Here is a 13632-nt window from a genome sequence, read left to right on the forward strand (position 1 = left end):
AGAGAAATAAGTCACCAGACATTTTTATTCCTGTGTATTACAATGGACATGACAGTTAACCGTCTTTGATACTGTACTGACATCCAAACGTATTGCCGCCACTGAGCCATATCAGTTTGGATGAATGTGAAGAAAATTCAAATAGATTAGGTGGGGAGGGGGCAAAAATGCCTTCTGTGAAATAAGAGGAAGAAAGATTATTTTATGTTTAGAAACATGAAATAACTCAATAATAATGATCAGAGTTTTATTAACTAATTATGTAATCTTGCTTTCAACTCTGGACCTTTGCTTTATGATTTTTAAATATTTTGGATTAAAATTTCTTAAAGTTTTCTTCAGCTCCAAAATTTCACAATAACTCAGAGACATACAAACTTAAGACTAATTTACTGGTGAAAACATCAACAAGGAAAGGGCTCTTGCATCAGGAAATTTGAATGAATGTGGCAGGAAGTACATATCAAAGATTGGACACTTGACTATGCTTACTGTTTTAGAGACAGACTACATCTCAGAAAAATCTTGGTTCTATTAATCTGAAGCATATGAAATTATCTTTTGTGTGGATCAAAGCTGGTCAAACATAGACAATTTAGTATACTTCAACTTATTTCTAGTGAGTGCCTTACCGACATAAATGAGGTGTCACATTTTTTAAAAATTATTTTATGGAAAATAGAAATTTTGAAACCATAACACAAAAGGGGTGCAACAATATATATATATATTTATGTCCTTAGAAAATTAGAAACTATATAAATACTGTGCAATTGGAGTGCTCTGTGAAAAGTGAAATCTTCTTCTTCGAGGAAGTCAGTATTGGAATTCTTTATCTAGTAGTTGTCCTTTTTCCATATTCATTTGGATAAACTCTTTCTTAGCAAGATTCTTTCCCAGAGCAATTGATGTTTGTCTCTGCAGCAAGATCAGCCATAACTGGAACCTGATATAACTGCCTTTTAACCCATTTTAAAGACACTCCCAGCTAACCTCTTAGCAGAGATATCTAGTTTCAACATTAGATATGCTAGCAAAGAACTAGGGTACAATTCAAGAAGGAATTAAGAGTCTATTATTTACTCCAGAGCATGGGTGGCTCTCTAGTTGAGGCTTGATCTTTCCTACCAGCAGCCTACTAGAAGCAAGGGCACGCAGGGGCGGCGGGTGGTGGTGGTGGTGGTGGGGGAGGGGGGATGTAAATCCGTAGCCCCACAGCTGATCTGAAATGGTTGTATCTGCTGGTTGGCAGATGTGGGGCATTTATTTATTTAGAGAGAGGACTCGAGAACCTAGGTGGAAGCAAGGATTTATGAAAACACACACACACACACACACACACACACACACACACACACACACACACTTGCTTCAGGGTCCAGGTAGATCTAGGGTAAATGTTATAAAGATACAAAGGAAAAATATAGATTGTGATTTTTTTAAAAAAAAAAGTTAAGAAAGCTCATTAAGATTTATTGTAAGTCCCCAATTTTGTAGTCCCGAAGCTTAACGACAGATGGTGGTGTAACTCCACCAATTTTGCACCCTCTACATTCGATTTGTCATGGTAACATAGATTACCCTTGATTTGACTCCAGTGAAACTAGACTTTTCTTTTTCCTAAGATGCGCCTGGGAGGAGAGGGGAATGTTTAAAAGGAGTCTACTTATTTGCTCATCTTCAGAAAACTGAAGTGGACCTGAAAAATAGAAACCTGACATATGCCCAGTTCTTCTGTGCGAAAGGAAAGCGTATTTTACCTTGCGTTTAAAAAAGACTTTGGTTACAGGCTATTTGAAGCGGCTTTGAAGCTGGTATCTCTAACAGAACAAAATATAATTTTAAAAAATTCACCCCTTTCCCACTCTCCCAGTGATCTCTCCCCCTAGGTAGATACATGTTAAGTATGAGTCACAATTACACCAAGAAAAAGGCTCTGAACAAGAAAAAAATGTGCGTATTGTTTAATTGGAAGTTTTGGAGCAAACAGACCTAAATGCGTGAATAATAATAATATTTTCATAACAAATACCTACAGACTCAATAGGTTCACTCCAAGAGGCAGGGCGCCGAGGTTTCTACCCTGTCACGCGCACACTTCGCTCTCCTGCGTCCTGGCCTCAGTTCCTCTCCCTTGGGGCGGCTCATTTCGCGCACGATGCCCAGGCAGAGACCACCCCGAACGAAGGCACCCTTCCCCGGGACCTGCACGGAGCAGTGGCGAGGAATTTGTTGATTTGCGGTTTCATCTCATATTTAAACCAAACACATTTTCGAGAGAGAACTTCGAGGGCCACTGGGCGAAGCTCGCTGGTTGCACAGCGGCTCCGTTTATCTCCCCCCGGAACCCCGTCCGGGGACTTTGCAGACCCACGTGCTCCGGGGAGCCTGGCGCTGGGCTGCGACCCGCGCGGGGCCACAGACGCACAGTTGGTGCTTCCCTCTCGCTCTGATGCGCGGTGTCTCCTTTCAAGCGGCTGCGATCCGGGGCCTGACCGGTCGCGGGTACAAAAGAGCCATTCCCCGCCCCCCCCACCCCCCCTCCGTCCCCCGCTGTGTGTCCCGTCGGCGTCTCCCTCCGCGGCGGAAACGCGCCTTTCCTATTCTCCTCCTTGAACTTTTGGGGAAGTCTGTTAGCACCGCGCGCTGGACCCCGGCGGGCTCCGCGCCGCGAGGGGAACAAAGCCCGCAGTGTTCCCGGCCTGGCGGAGGCGGGGTGGTGGGCGAGTTCAAGGAATTGCAAATAAATATATTTTATGACCTCCCATCAGCAAACTGCGTGCCACCTTGGCAGCCCCTCGTAGCCAGGCGGTGTCCGCGGGGCCGGGGGTGGGGGCTGGGAAGGAGGCCACGGGGGGGTGGGGGGGGGGCGGTGGCGAGAGGCGAGCCCCGGGCCTGAACTTTCACCTCTCGAACCCGGGCCCAGCCCATTGGCTGCGGGCCAGGCGCCCGGGCAGTGGCTGCTGGCGAGACCAGCTTCTCCACTCCCGGGGCGTCCGCCCTGCGGGCCGGGGCGGTGGTCGGGGACCCGCAGTCTGGGGAGAGGAGATCATGGGGACGAAGTTAATCGGGGTGGGGGCGCGGGGGGTGCGGGCTCACCCCGCTTAGAAAGACGTCTGGCTGGGATACGAGGTCCATTCCGACACACGTGCTCCTCCCCCTGCATAGATATGTTTTTGCACCCACGTCAGAGGCTGGTGATTTCACCAAAATGTATCTCTGCGTCCCGAGTACCCCGAACGGTGCCGGGCTGCGCAAACCCGCTCCCCCCTCTCCCCTCCCGGGGAGGCTGACCGTCTGCGGAGGGGCCCCGACTCCTTTGTAATAAAGCTTCCAGTGCACTTTTTCGGGAGCCCGAACGAGAAAGGCAAGTGAGTGGGGTCCGCGTGCGCAGGGCGGAGAGAGAAGGGGAGACGGGAACCTCCGCAGACCTTTCAACTCTTCCGTTACTTTTATGCGCAAACCCCGCGGGGAGGAAGGGGGCAGGTCTTCGTTCCTCCAAGGATTTCAGCGCCGTTTGCCGGTCTCTTTTCCCAAATAGTTTCAGGTCCGTTCAGAGGCTCTGCTTTTCATGGAGGTTTGCCGGCGGAGCGGACGCGCAACTTGCTCAACGTAAAATTGTCTGCGCCTTTTCAGTGGGGCCACTGGAGTCTGGCCGTTTCTAAGTTGAAAGGCTGCTTCCTCCTGTCTCCCCGCTCCCATCTTTTTATTTTAAAAAAATATTCGGATTATTTGTCTACTCTTCAGCCTGCATTTCGAAAAAGACAGTTTTCTGAAAGCAGAGCCACCCGTGGGCAGAGCGCTTCGGGACCGCCTGGAGTTTAGACCCAGGAGGCACCGCAACCCCAGCGCCCGGCTCGCCCTCCTCCCGCCTGGGCAGGGGCCTATCCTCTCCGCCCCGGCCTCGCGCCTTAGGGACTTCATTGGTCTCGCTACTGAACTTGAGGTTGTGTTTACAGATGTGGCTGCCAGAGCTGCTTCCTCCGCAGGAGCACTGTGGGCTCCGAAAGGAAGAGTGGGCACCGTGTGTGTGTGTGTGTGTGTGTGTGTGTGTGTGTGTGTGTGAGAGAGAGAGAGAGAGAGAGAGAGAGAGAGAGAGAGAGAGAGAGAGAGAGCTTGCGCCCGCCCTTTAGAAAAAGGGCGCGCTGCTCTTTGAGGAAAAGAAAGACTCAAAGGCAGACGTCTGTGCAGCTCGCGGGGCTCCCCAGCCCCCCCCCAACCCCCCCAGTCCCCCACCGCACACACACACTGCGGCCTGCGGAGATGTTCAAGTTGCCGGGAATGAAGTGCGGGGCCAGGTTCCTTTGCTCGCAACAGCCTCGCTGGGCGCAGCTGTTCGGAAAGTTTCCGCGCCTTTCCGGTCGCTCTGCTGCCCGACGACCCGCGAGCAGAGCCCGGCTCGGGCTGCGGCGCTCGGGGAAGGGAACGCGCGGGGAAGGGTCCCGCCACCCGCGGGCGGGGAGCGGCTGGTGGGAGGCAGCGGGGGAGGAACCGCCTGCCGCGAGCCCGGGTGGGAAAAGGGCTGCGGAGCACACACACCCCCCACTCGGGTCACGCGCCCCTTTGGGCCATGTCACCCCCTGGGTCCCGCGTGGGTACCGCTGGCAGACTCGGGGTCCCAGGTGCTGGAGGCTGGGTCCATTCATTCCCCACCCGGCGCCTTGGCTTTGAAGCGAGCGCAGGGCAGGCTCTGGAAGTTCGTTCTCTACTTTCCTTCCGGTTGCTTGTGCTCCCCTCAGTCACTGATGGGACTCATCTCCAAAGCCTGGGACCCTAAAAGTCACAGCTCAGCGACCACTTTTCAAGCTCCGCCCCCAAGCCGGTGACACGGGATCATAACCAAGCGAACTCCTGGGCCCAAATGAGACAGGCGTCTGCACCCCAGTGAAGAGGGAAAGGACCCTGGGCCCCTCTGCACCCCAGGCCGCAGAGGCGGAGACCGGCAGAGAAGACCAATGGGCGTTTTAACGCGTGCTGGGCTCTCCCTCTCTAACTCCCAAGCACTTTAACTCCCGGCCACCGAGGGCTTTGGATCCCTTCCAGTTTTTCTGCACTTCACGCGGAATCCCCAGTTTCATTTGCCAGCAGCTCTGTCTGCTGAGAGGACGTACTTTGGGGACTGCCAAGAAGCAGCAGACACAACTCGGCTGTGCCAATACAGCAGACGGTTTTGTTCTCTCCTTCCTCCCCACCCCCTTCCCGGACTGCCTTCTGGGCCTGGAGGGAGGAGGCAGAGCGGGATTGAGGAGAGGGTGGGGGTGGCGCAGAACAAACAAGTTCTCCAGCTAGTTGCTTACATAGCAGGTGGACCTGACGTCAGCCAGGAGGCTCCACGGCGACTTGCAACACTATTTCGCCGCGTTTCCCTTCCATTAAAGAAGTTGTGGGACGGGGGGAAGGAGTGGAGGGAGGCGGCAGGCTTGCTAACCGGCCGGCTCCAAACCACTTTGTGGATCAACAACAACAACAACAACAACGCAAAGTAAAACACAAGCAAACAAGTGGTCCCGCGGCACTTGATGACCCTGTAAGACGTCCCTTCCCCCACCCGGTCTGTCCGAGGACAGGCGGCCCCCGCACAGTGTGTGTACAGTTTGCATTGCCAACAACACGGATGCGCGCGCCCGGCAGCGCGCGCGCGCACACACACATACACACACACACACGCACACGAGACACACACACATACACACACACACAGATCCGGGTGGGGGGAGCGGCAGCGCCAGACAGCGCGAGCCTCTGAGAAAGCGCGAGACACGCGGGCGCGTGCTGCTCCGCCGCGGTCCCCACGGCCCCAGCTGGAGCCGGGAGCCACCCTCCGCCCGCAGGCGAGAGCCGGTCCGGTTATTTAAGCGGCGGCCGCGTCCGCCCGCGGCGGCTGCTCTGCTCCCCCGCCTCCCCACGCCTGGGTGCGCTCCCGACACGCGGCCGCGGCGGCGGCGACCCGCGCGCGCGTGTTTTGTTTGGGAGCTTTAGCCTCCGGGCCCGCCGCGGGTGCCACCTCACTGGACGCCGCCCAGGCGTCCCCGATCCCGGTAAGTTTCTTCACCTCAACTCCGGCGCGCCGCGCCCCGCACCCCACCCGGTCCCGGCCTCCTCCCCGCCCGGCCCGGCTGCGACTCTGCGCCGCGCTCCCCGCGCCGGGGCCAGGGACGCAAACTTTCGCCCCAGCCTCCACGCGCCGCGGGCAGGCGGGTGGGACTTGCGTCAAACGCGGGCCGGGCTCCTGGGTCGCCGTCCGAACTTAGTATTCCCACTTGTTATTCTTTTGCATTTTACGATGTGATGCGGAAAGGGGGAGTCAAGAGAGGGGAGATTGCTGTTGGCTCGCGGGTGCTTTTTCGTTTTGAATATGCAAAAGGTTGCGTGGTCGGGAGAGGCCCGCGGCTGGAGGAAATTGTATGTTGAAATACCAGATGTGTGTTTGTTTACTCTTTTATTTTTATTATTTGTTTTCTCCTCCTCCCCCTCCTCCTCTCCCCCACCCCCTCTACCCCGAGGAGAAACACCAGTAAAAACATCTGCGGGCTGGAGGCACACACTTTATGCTCCCACTGCTGACCTCTATTTACTCGATTGGCAAGTGCGCGCTTCTTCTGGTCCCGAAGTTGGACACTCACTTCAGCGAACATTTCTAAAGTTCTTCTCTGGGAGCCGGCGGCGGAGAGGGGCACTCCTGCTTCTGGAGTGAAGCAACGCGGGTCCCTAGTGATGCCTGGGACAGCTGGGCATTTCCGCGGCTGCCCCCATCGCGCTCTCGCCCCCATCCCTGGCTAGCACGACCCGGTCCACCTGTGTCTGCCCCGGCCTCACTTGTATTCCGTTGCGGAAAGTTCCCCGCACGCTGGGTGGGCTCTGGGCGCAACCTCTCCTGCGGGGTCTTCTGGGAGGGACGGTGGGAGGGGCGCAGGCACCTTGGCGAGCGAGGAAAGTCTTCTGGGTCGGCTCCCGTGGAAGTTCGCGGAGGCCAGGGACGAGCGGACGGCAGGCGGGCGCGCGGGGTGGACGCTGACCCGGGTGGAGCGCGCCCCCGACGCCCCTCGGGGATCGCAGCGCAGCGCGTGCGGGGGCCGCGCCGGTGGGACCCTGGAGGAGGCTGCGCGCTCCGGTGCGTCTCCCGCGCGCCGCTCCCCGCTCGCCGGCCCGAGTGAGTGGACGCTGGCCGCCGTGGGTGTCTGCGCTCGGCTGGTGCAGGGAGGAAAAGTTGTCCTGTATCCTCAGACTCGGAGAGCTCTTTGGTAAGTCTCCCGGGACACTTGGTGACACTGGTTGGGAGGGAAGGAAACGGCCGGCACGTGAGAATTGGGGGCACCTGAGACTGGAACCAGTGTGCCCTGTGCTTAGGGACAAGTTAAAAGAGGCCGAACTGGACCCCTCTGGGGAGGCTCTTCAAACTCCAGAATCCCCTAAGGAGCTACTAGACCCATCTTTCTACTTGTTTATTCAGCTTTTTAATCATCAGATTTAAAGCACTTAATGGACAGCTGCTCCTGTAATGGTCCTGTGGCCCCCGCCCCATTTCTCTCACCGCGTGCAGAAATCCAGGCAGTTTCTGGATCTTGAGGATGATGCCTCAAGTACTGTTTGCTTGCAGGTGAGCAGGAGAGTGCTCGGAACCGCTGGCGGGAGGAAGGGTGTGAAGGACCAGTGGAAGTGTGTGAGGTGGGTACACACACAGTCATCAGGAATTCAGAAATGCTTGAAGAGCTACCTCCCCAAAGTGCCCTGAGTCTATTTGGAAGAATAATTAAGCAATAGCAGATAAGCCCAGGGAGAAAGTGATGCCCTGGTGTCAAGTAGCTGGAGTGGACGTTTTCCAACTGGAAGTGTTTAAAGAGATTAACTTTTAGAAAGCAAAAGTTTGCCCGGAAGGCACATCTTTGCACGCTCTTCTAACTCAAATAGCTCAACTAGTTTTGTTAGGCATCGGTGGAGACAGGAGGGGTTGTTTAATAGCAAGTCTAGGTGAGAGGTCAGAATTGAAGTAAAGATGAGCTTTCAGATATTTTCATCTTCAATTTTGCATTGTGGCGTACCCTGGGAAATGTTTTATGTCAAGGGGCCTGTTTATCTTTTCTGTCAACATGAGTTATGGATAAGTATGTTCTCAGTTTATTGGAATTTTAAAATGCAGTGTTTATTTAATGCCGCTACACAATTAATTTACAATTTTGATTTATTTGTATATATATTAATGAAGTGGATATGAAGTTATACACACTATGGTCATTAGGATCCTAAAATTTCATTTCAGCTTTCGAGCTTTTAGAAGTTCTTTCCTTCCTTGCTTATTTCCTTCCTTTCATTTTCATTACTTAATTAGATTCATGTTCAGTAGTCACTTACTTTAATATTTCCTTAAGAAATCCACGATTTCATTGTAATCTGAAAATAAGTGAAGTAAATTCTTAATTGTGACTAAGTTAGTAACTTTTAAAGAGGCATATGGAAACCTGATGATAAATCCCTATAGATGAGAGAGGACAGATACTCAATTTAAAAGGAGCATCTTAATATTTATTTTTTAGTACAATAATTTTAGGGAATAATTTCATACATGCAATTTAAATATGAGTACAATAAATGCTTTTAAAATACACAAATTATTAAAATGTTACCATTAGATTAGAATGGGTACTAGAATAATCAAAGGAAAATATACACAAATAATTATGAACTATGTAAACTGTTTTTCAAAATTCCCCAACTTACATTTTGGGATTCAGAATGATAGAAATTATAGAGCTGAAAATTGTTTTTTATATGGAAATTGTTCTAGAAAGGAAAGAGACCTTTGATTGCATTTTATGAAATGATTCAATGGTTGTATCTGAGTAGTCATTGGAGGGTTGTTTTTTATTTTATTTCACTCATAATAGTGCAGTGGTTTTGCTTTAAAAAATCTCATAATATTCTAGAAACCTAAAATAGAGGGAGATTGTATGTGACACACCATAAAAATGGGGGGGGGGAGGTAATCATTAAATTTACAGATAACCTATATTGAGAAACTATTCATTTTGTACAAACAAGAATTCAGAAATACAAAATAACTCTTTGCAGAGCTATAGTACTTTTCATAAAGTACTAGACTTACATTTTATGAAAAGTATATTTGAATATATGAAAATAACTTTATGGTTTGATTGAGACTCAGGGAGGCATATAATAGTATAATAATGTACTAGTAGACAGACAAATGTACCAGATTTTTTTTTATTTTGGGAGAGAATATGAGGGGTACAGAACTTAATTATATAATATTAATATTATTTGTGATATTTTAAAGGATTTACAGCTGACTCTGTCTTATTACCCTTGTCTATTTTTGTGTTGACAGTCAATTCAGCTATTAGTTCCAATATTGGTACAAAACTGAATGATGGGTGTGGTCATGTGTTTGCTGCCTCTCTGAATTAAAACCAGGAAGAGGCAGTTGACTTAGTGACTTATCATTAAGAAGTTCTCTGGACATGATTGTTGCTAGACAAAATTTTAAATTATTCAGCAAGAGTATCAATTTCATTACAATTACTGAATACTAACTCTTGGTACACTCAAACTTTTTTTTAAACTTTGTTATAAATAGTAGTATTCTTAATAGTAAATGACTGGATCCAAAATGTTCTAACCAGGCCCCATATTTATACTGCTTTTTAATAAAAGAAAGCCTATTTCTTAAACTAGGCCGGAGATTTGCATAGATTTTGAAAGAAACCGCATCTGTATAGTCCTTAATGTATAGAGTTCTATCAAACTTGAGCAAATTCAACCCATAAAGATTGTTGTTTTTATTCTTAAGGCTTCTGAAAAAGTAATCCAAGTGTTTGAAACTTTTTTAAAGCATTTCAAGGTCTGCAGACAGTCTAGTTTCATATGCTGTAATTTACTTTAGTTCTGTTTCTTCTTTAGAGGACATAAAAATTTTCTTAGGTTCACCTATTTATCATTTAATACACTTGTACTGCAGCCATATGAGTTCCATAGTCTTTATCAAGTAAAACAGTTTAAGTGTTTTGGTCTTTTTTTCATGAAGCTTAGGTCATTATCAGTGCTTTCTTATGGAGTTGTTCCAAACTTTTAACTTCATTTGGGTTTTTTTTGAACCTTCAAGTGGAACCCATAGTTGTTGTATGTTTTTTAACACCTTAACTAAGGATAATTAGGAGACTTTTCTAAAAATACCATTACTTTCTTTTTTTTTTTTTTCTAGCCCAGCATTGATTATAGTAGAATGCTCTTCCCATAAAATAATTTTTCTTGTAGGTATTCTTACCTATTAAAATAGATATTTACAGTTTCTTCTTTACTTATGCCTTGTTATTTACCTCTGATGTGTTTTTGCGTATACTCTTTTGTTATGCCCAGTGTATTTATCCATCACCCTTCCCCAAATTTTCCAGACAAATTTAAAAAGAGAGTAACTTGGTGAAATATAAATAAATGACTAAGAGGTTAATGTTAGCATATAGAAATTCTGGAGAGAGGTCTTTAGAGAATATTTAGATTTATTATATTCCAAAACTATTATATTAAATTGAAAAAGTAAATTCATATATGTGGGGACTTTTTTTTAGTAGTAGCATTCACTAAAACTACTTTTTTCTCTAAAAAGCTGCTTTGCTAATTTGCTATATCCTCAAATGTAGTATTATTAAGTAATGTCCTAATTATTTTTAGGGATGTAATCTCAATTTTATAACTGGAGTAACTAGGAATTTGGGCCTAGCTATACAAATTTTTACTGAGTCGTCAAATTAACAGAGTATATCTATGCTCTAAAATAAGGTATATTGGCATCACCACCATTTCATTTTAAAAATAAGATTATATTTTAATGATTTGGAGCTTATGATTCATTTTTAATTCTAATATTTTTTCATTTGTAATTGTGAACTTCACCTTCTCTAAATTGGCTTGTATTTGTTTATTATTCCAAGTTGCTTCCCATGAACATTTCGAATTCTAAAATTCCCTCAATTTATATAATTTTATCTAAATTTTTATTTAAAATGCATTTTCTCCAAGATTTATCTATTGGGGCCCAGGTTCAACCTTTCGAATTACTGATCTTTGAAATATGTGTTCTTTTGCCTATACTGTACTGATTGAATTTAACTTTCCAATTAGTTGTACAGTTCTCTCTTCCTGCATCCAACAAGGATCTCTAGAACATACCTTTCCATTATATTGATAAGTATGTCATAAGGAGCTGATGTCTTAATTCCTTTCTACTGTGCCAAATTATTTTCATTAACAAGAGCGAAAAAAATTAAATGTTGAAAAAGCACATTACTGTGAAGCATATGAATCCCTAGGGGTTCCCAAACTCTCAGCATTTTTAGTTTATTAATGCTCTTCAATTTCTTTCAATTTTTTACCTTGGAAGGCTTAAAATATACTTTATGGAAGATAATGTTGATGTAAAATTTATTTAAGTTTTAGTGTTTCTTTTGAAAGATCTTCCTAATATAAGTCTAAATGAGTCTACTATGAGGATGTCATTTTCTTTAATAGGTGACGAAATTAACTTTGAATTCCTCAAATAAAGATGCTATGAGAAAGAGCATACATTTTTTTCTGGTGTTCACTTATTTCTTTCCTTATCAACTTTTATGATGACATTTTCTGTGAAAGTTTTTTTTTGTATCATTTTAATTTGGTACTCGTTTAGTATACTTACACAACCACAGCCATCATTTTGCCACCTTTTCTCAATTTAAGAAGATACCAATTTTCTAACAAATGTGCTTTGGGGGTTAAAAAGTCAGTGATAGACATATTTCGGAGAAGGCATTTATGAAATTTTTCACTGGCAGATAGTAAAGAGAAACTTATAGTATACTAATCCAAATATCTTAACAGCTTAACATATGCACTATCATAAAATCATCTCATTTTTTAAAAAAAGATCCCCAACATCCTTAGGAACTATTCCTCACCATTGCTTCGCCCAAATTTATGTTCCAGGAACTGGTTGATCTATATCTGTATTCCTGAAGCTAACTCTTCACTTCCTTTTTGTCTTTAATATTTTTCCTCTCTCAGCCTGCCTCTAGTTTATCTAGATGGCACCCCAAAATCTTGTTTTGTACATCTAGCTAGTACAACTACTGTTACCAGTCTAAGCAGATTGACCTTCATCTCCTATCTGAATTGCTGCAATAGCTGCTTAGTTGATGCCCCTTCTTTCTCAAGGCACCACAGTTTATTTTTCACACAGCAGTGAGCTTTTAAAAATAGGTCTGATTATGTCATTCTTTTGTATAAGCCTTCCCGTAGCTTATTATGTCTCTCAGAATGAGAGACAAAGATTTTACATAAGTCCATATTATCCCAGCTACCTATCTGACATTATTTCCTAACATTTTGCTCTTATTCAGTCAGCCCTAGACACACTGGCTTTCTTAGTATTCCTCAAAATAGAATAAGATGATTTCTACCTCGGAATTATGCTCTCTGTCTGGAATGCTTTACTCTCAAGTGGCTTCACTAACTTCTGGTCGCTACTCAAATATATCTTTATTACAGAAACCTTCTCCGATGGTCTTATATAAAATAAGAAATCCTCATTGATCATGTTCTATCATCTTTACCATTCATTATTCTTCTCCATAACACTATCATCAACTGGCATTTAAAATTTTGTTTATAGCCCTAGCCAGTTTGGCTCAGTGGATAGTGTGTCGGTCCATGGATTGAAGGGTCCAGGGTGTGAGTCCAGTCAATAGCAGAGTACCTCTGTTGCAGGCTCGACCCCGAACCCCATGCGGAAGGCAACCAATAGATGTATGTCTCTCACTTCTATGTTCCTCTCTCTGTCTCTCCCCTTCCTTCCATTCTCTCTGGAAATCAATGGAAAAATATCCTTGGGTGAGGATTAACAACAACAACAACAAAATTATTTATCATTTCTGCCCCCAATGAGTCAGAGATTTTGTTTTAAATGTCCTAATCCACTGCTTAGAACATTACCTCAAACTTGGTAGGAGCTCTAAAACTAAATATTGAATGAAGGAATAAATGACTTTTTGGAGGCCCAAGAAGTTACTTCTATGTGCATCATTGTCTCACTTGTTTTTTATGTAATTGAAATAAATTTTCACCTAACTTTTTCTTTCTAGACTTACTTCATACCATTTCACACTTGGGCTATTAGATTTTTACTATAAGTTTACTATTATATTGGCCCAAGACATGGTTCTTATCTCAGGTGGGTATACTTCAAATTCAACTTTGTGTATCTATTTTATTCTTTTAAAAAAATATTGTTGAAAGTATTTCATATGTTCCCTTTTTCCCCTATTGACCTCTCCCAGCCCGACCTCACCCCCCACCCCAGGCCTTCACCACCCTATTGTCTGTGTCCATGGGTTAAGCATATCTTATGCATAGCATAAGTAGTGTACAGAGATGTTTCTAATGGCTACACTATGACTACAACGTGGGCATAGCAAGTATTTCTAGGATTGTCTTTGGGTAAAGATGGAGGGAGGTGGGTCAAGCCAAGGTATCTTCTGAAAACCTTTAGATTTATATGGCTTTACTTCTTGACATTCACACACAGCATAAGTATACAACTTGTTGTTTTTCTTAATCTTCCAATATTCATCCTTTGATAGAACATAT

The 13632-nt window shown here is 45.6% G+C and overlaps 1 protein-coding gene across 2 annotated transcripts in view; it reads left to right on the plus strand.

Annotated features, from left to right (window-relative positions):
• The first annotated feature begins 5629 nt into the window (after positions 1-5629).
• FOXP2 (forkhead box P2) overlaps positions 5630-13632 on the plus strand; it is a 689501-nt gene continuing 681498 nt past the window's right edge. Inside the window, exon 1 of one of the 2 annotated variants that reach the window (XM_081102058.1) lies at positions 5630-6038. The gene's annotated coding sequence lies outside the window, so the exon portion shown is untranslated. The remainder of the gene's footprint in view (positions 6039-13632) is intronic. The other variant, XM_081102059.1, reaches the window with a different exon arrangement.

Source organism: Myotis nattereri (assembly GCF_964212035.1).
Source record: "Myotis nattereri genome assembly, chromosome: 11".
In the NCBI taxonomy this organism is placed as follows: Eukaryota; Metazoa; Chordata; class Mammalia; order Chiroptera; family Vespertilionidae; genus Myotis; species Myotis nattereri.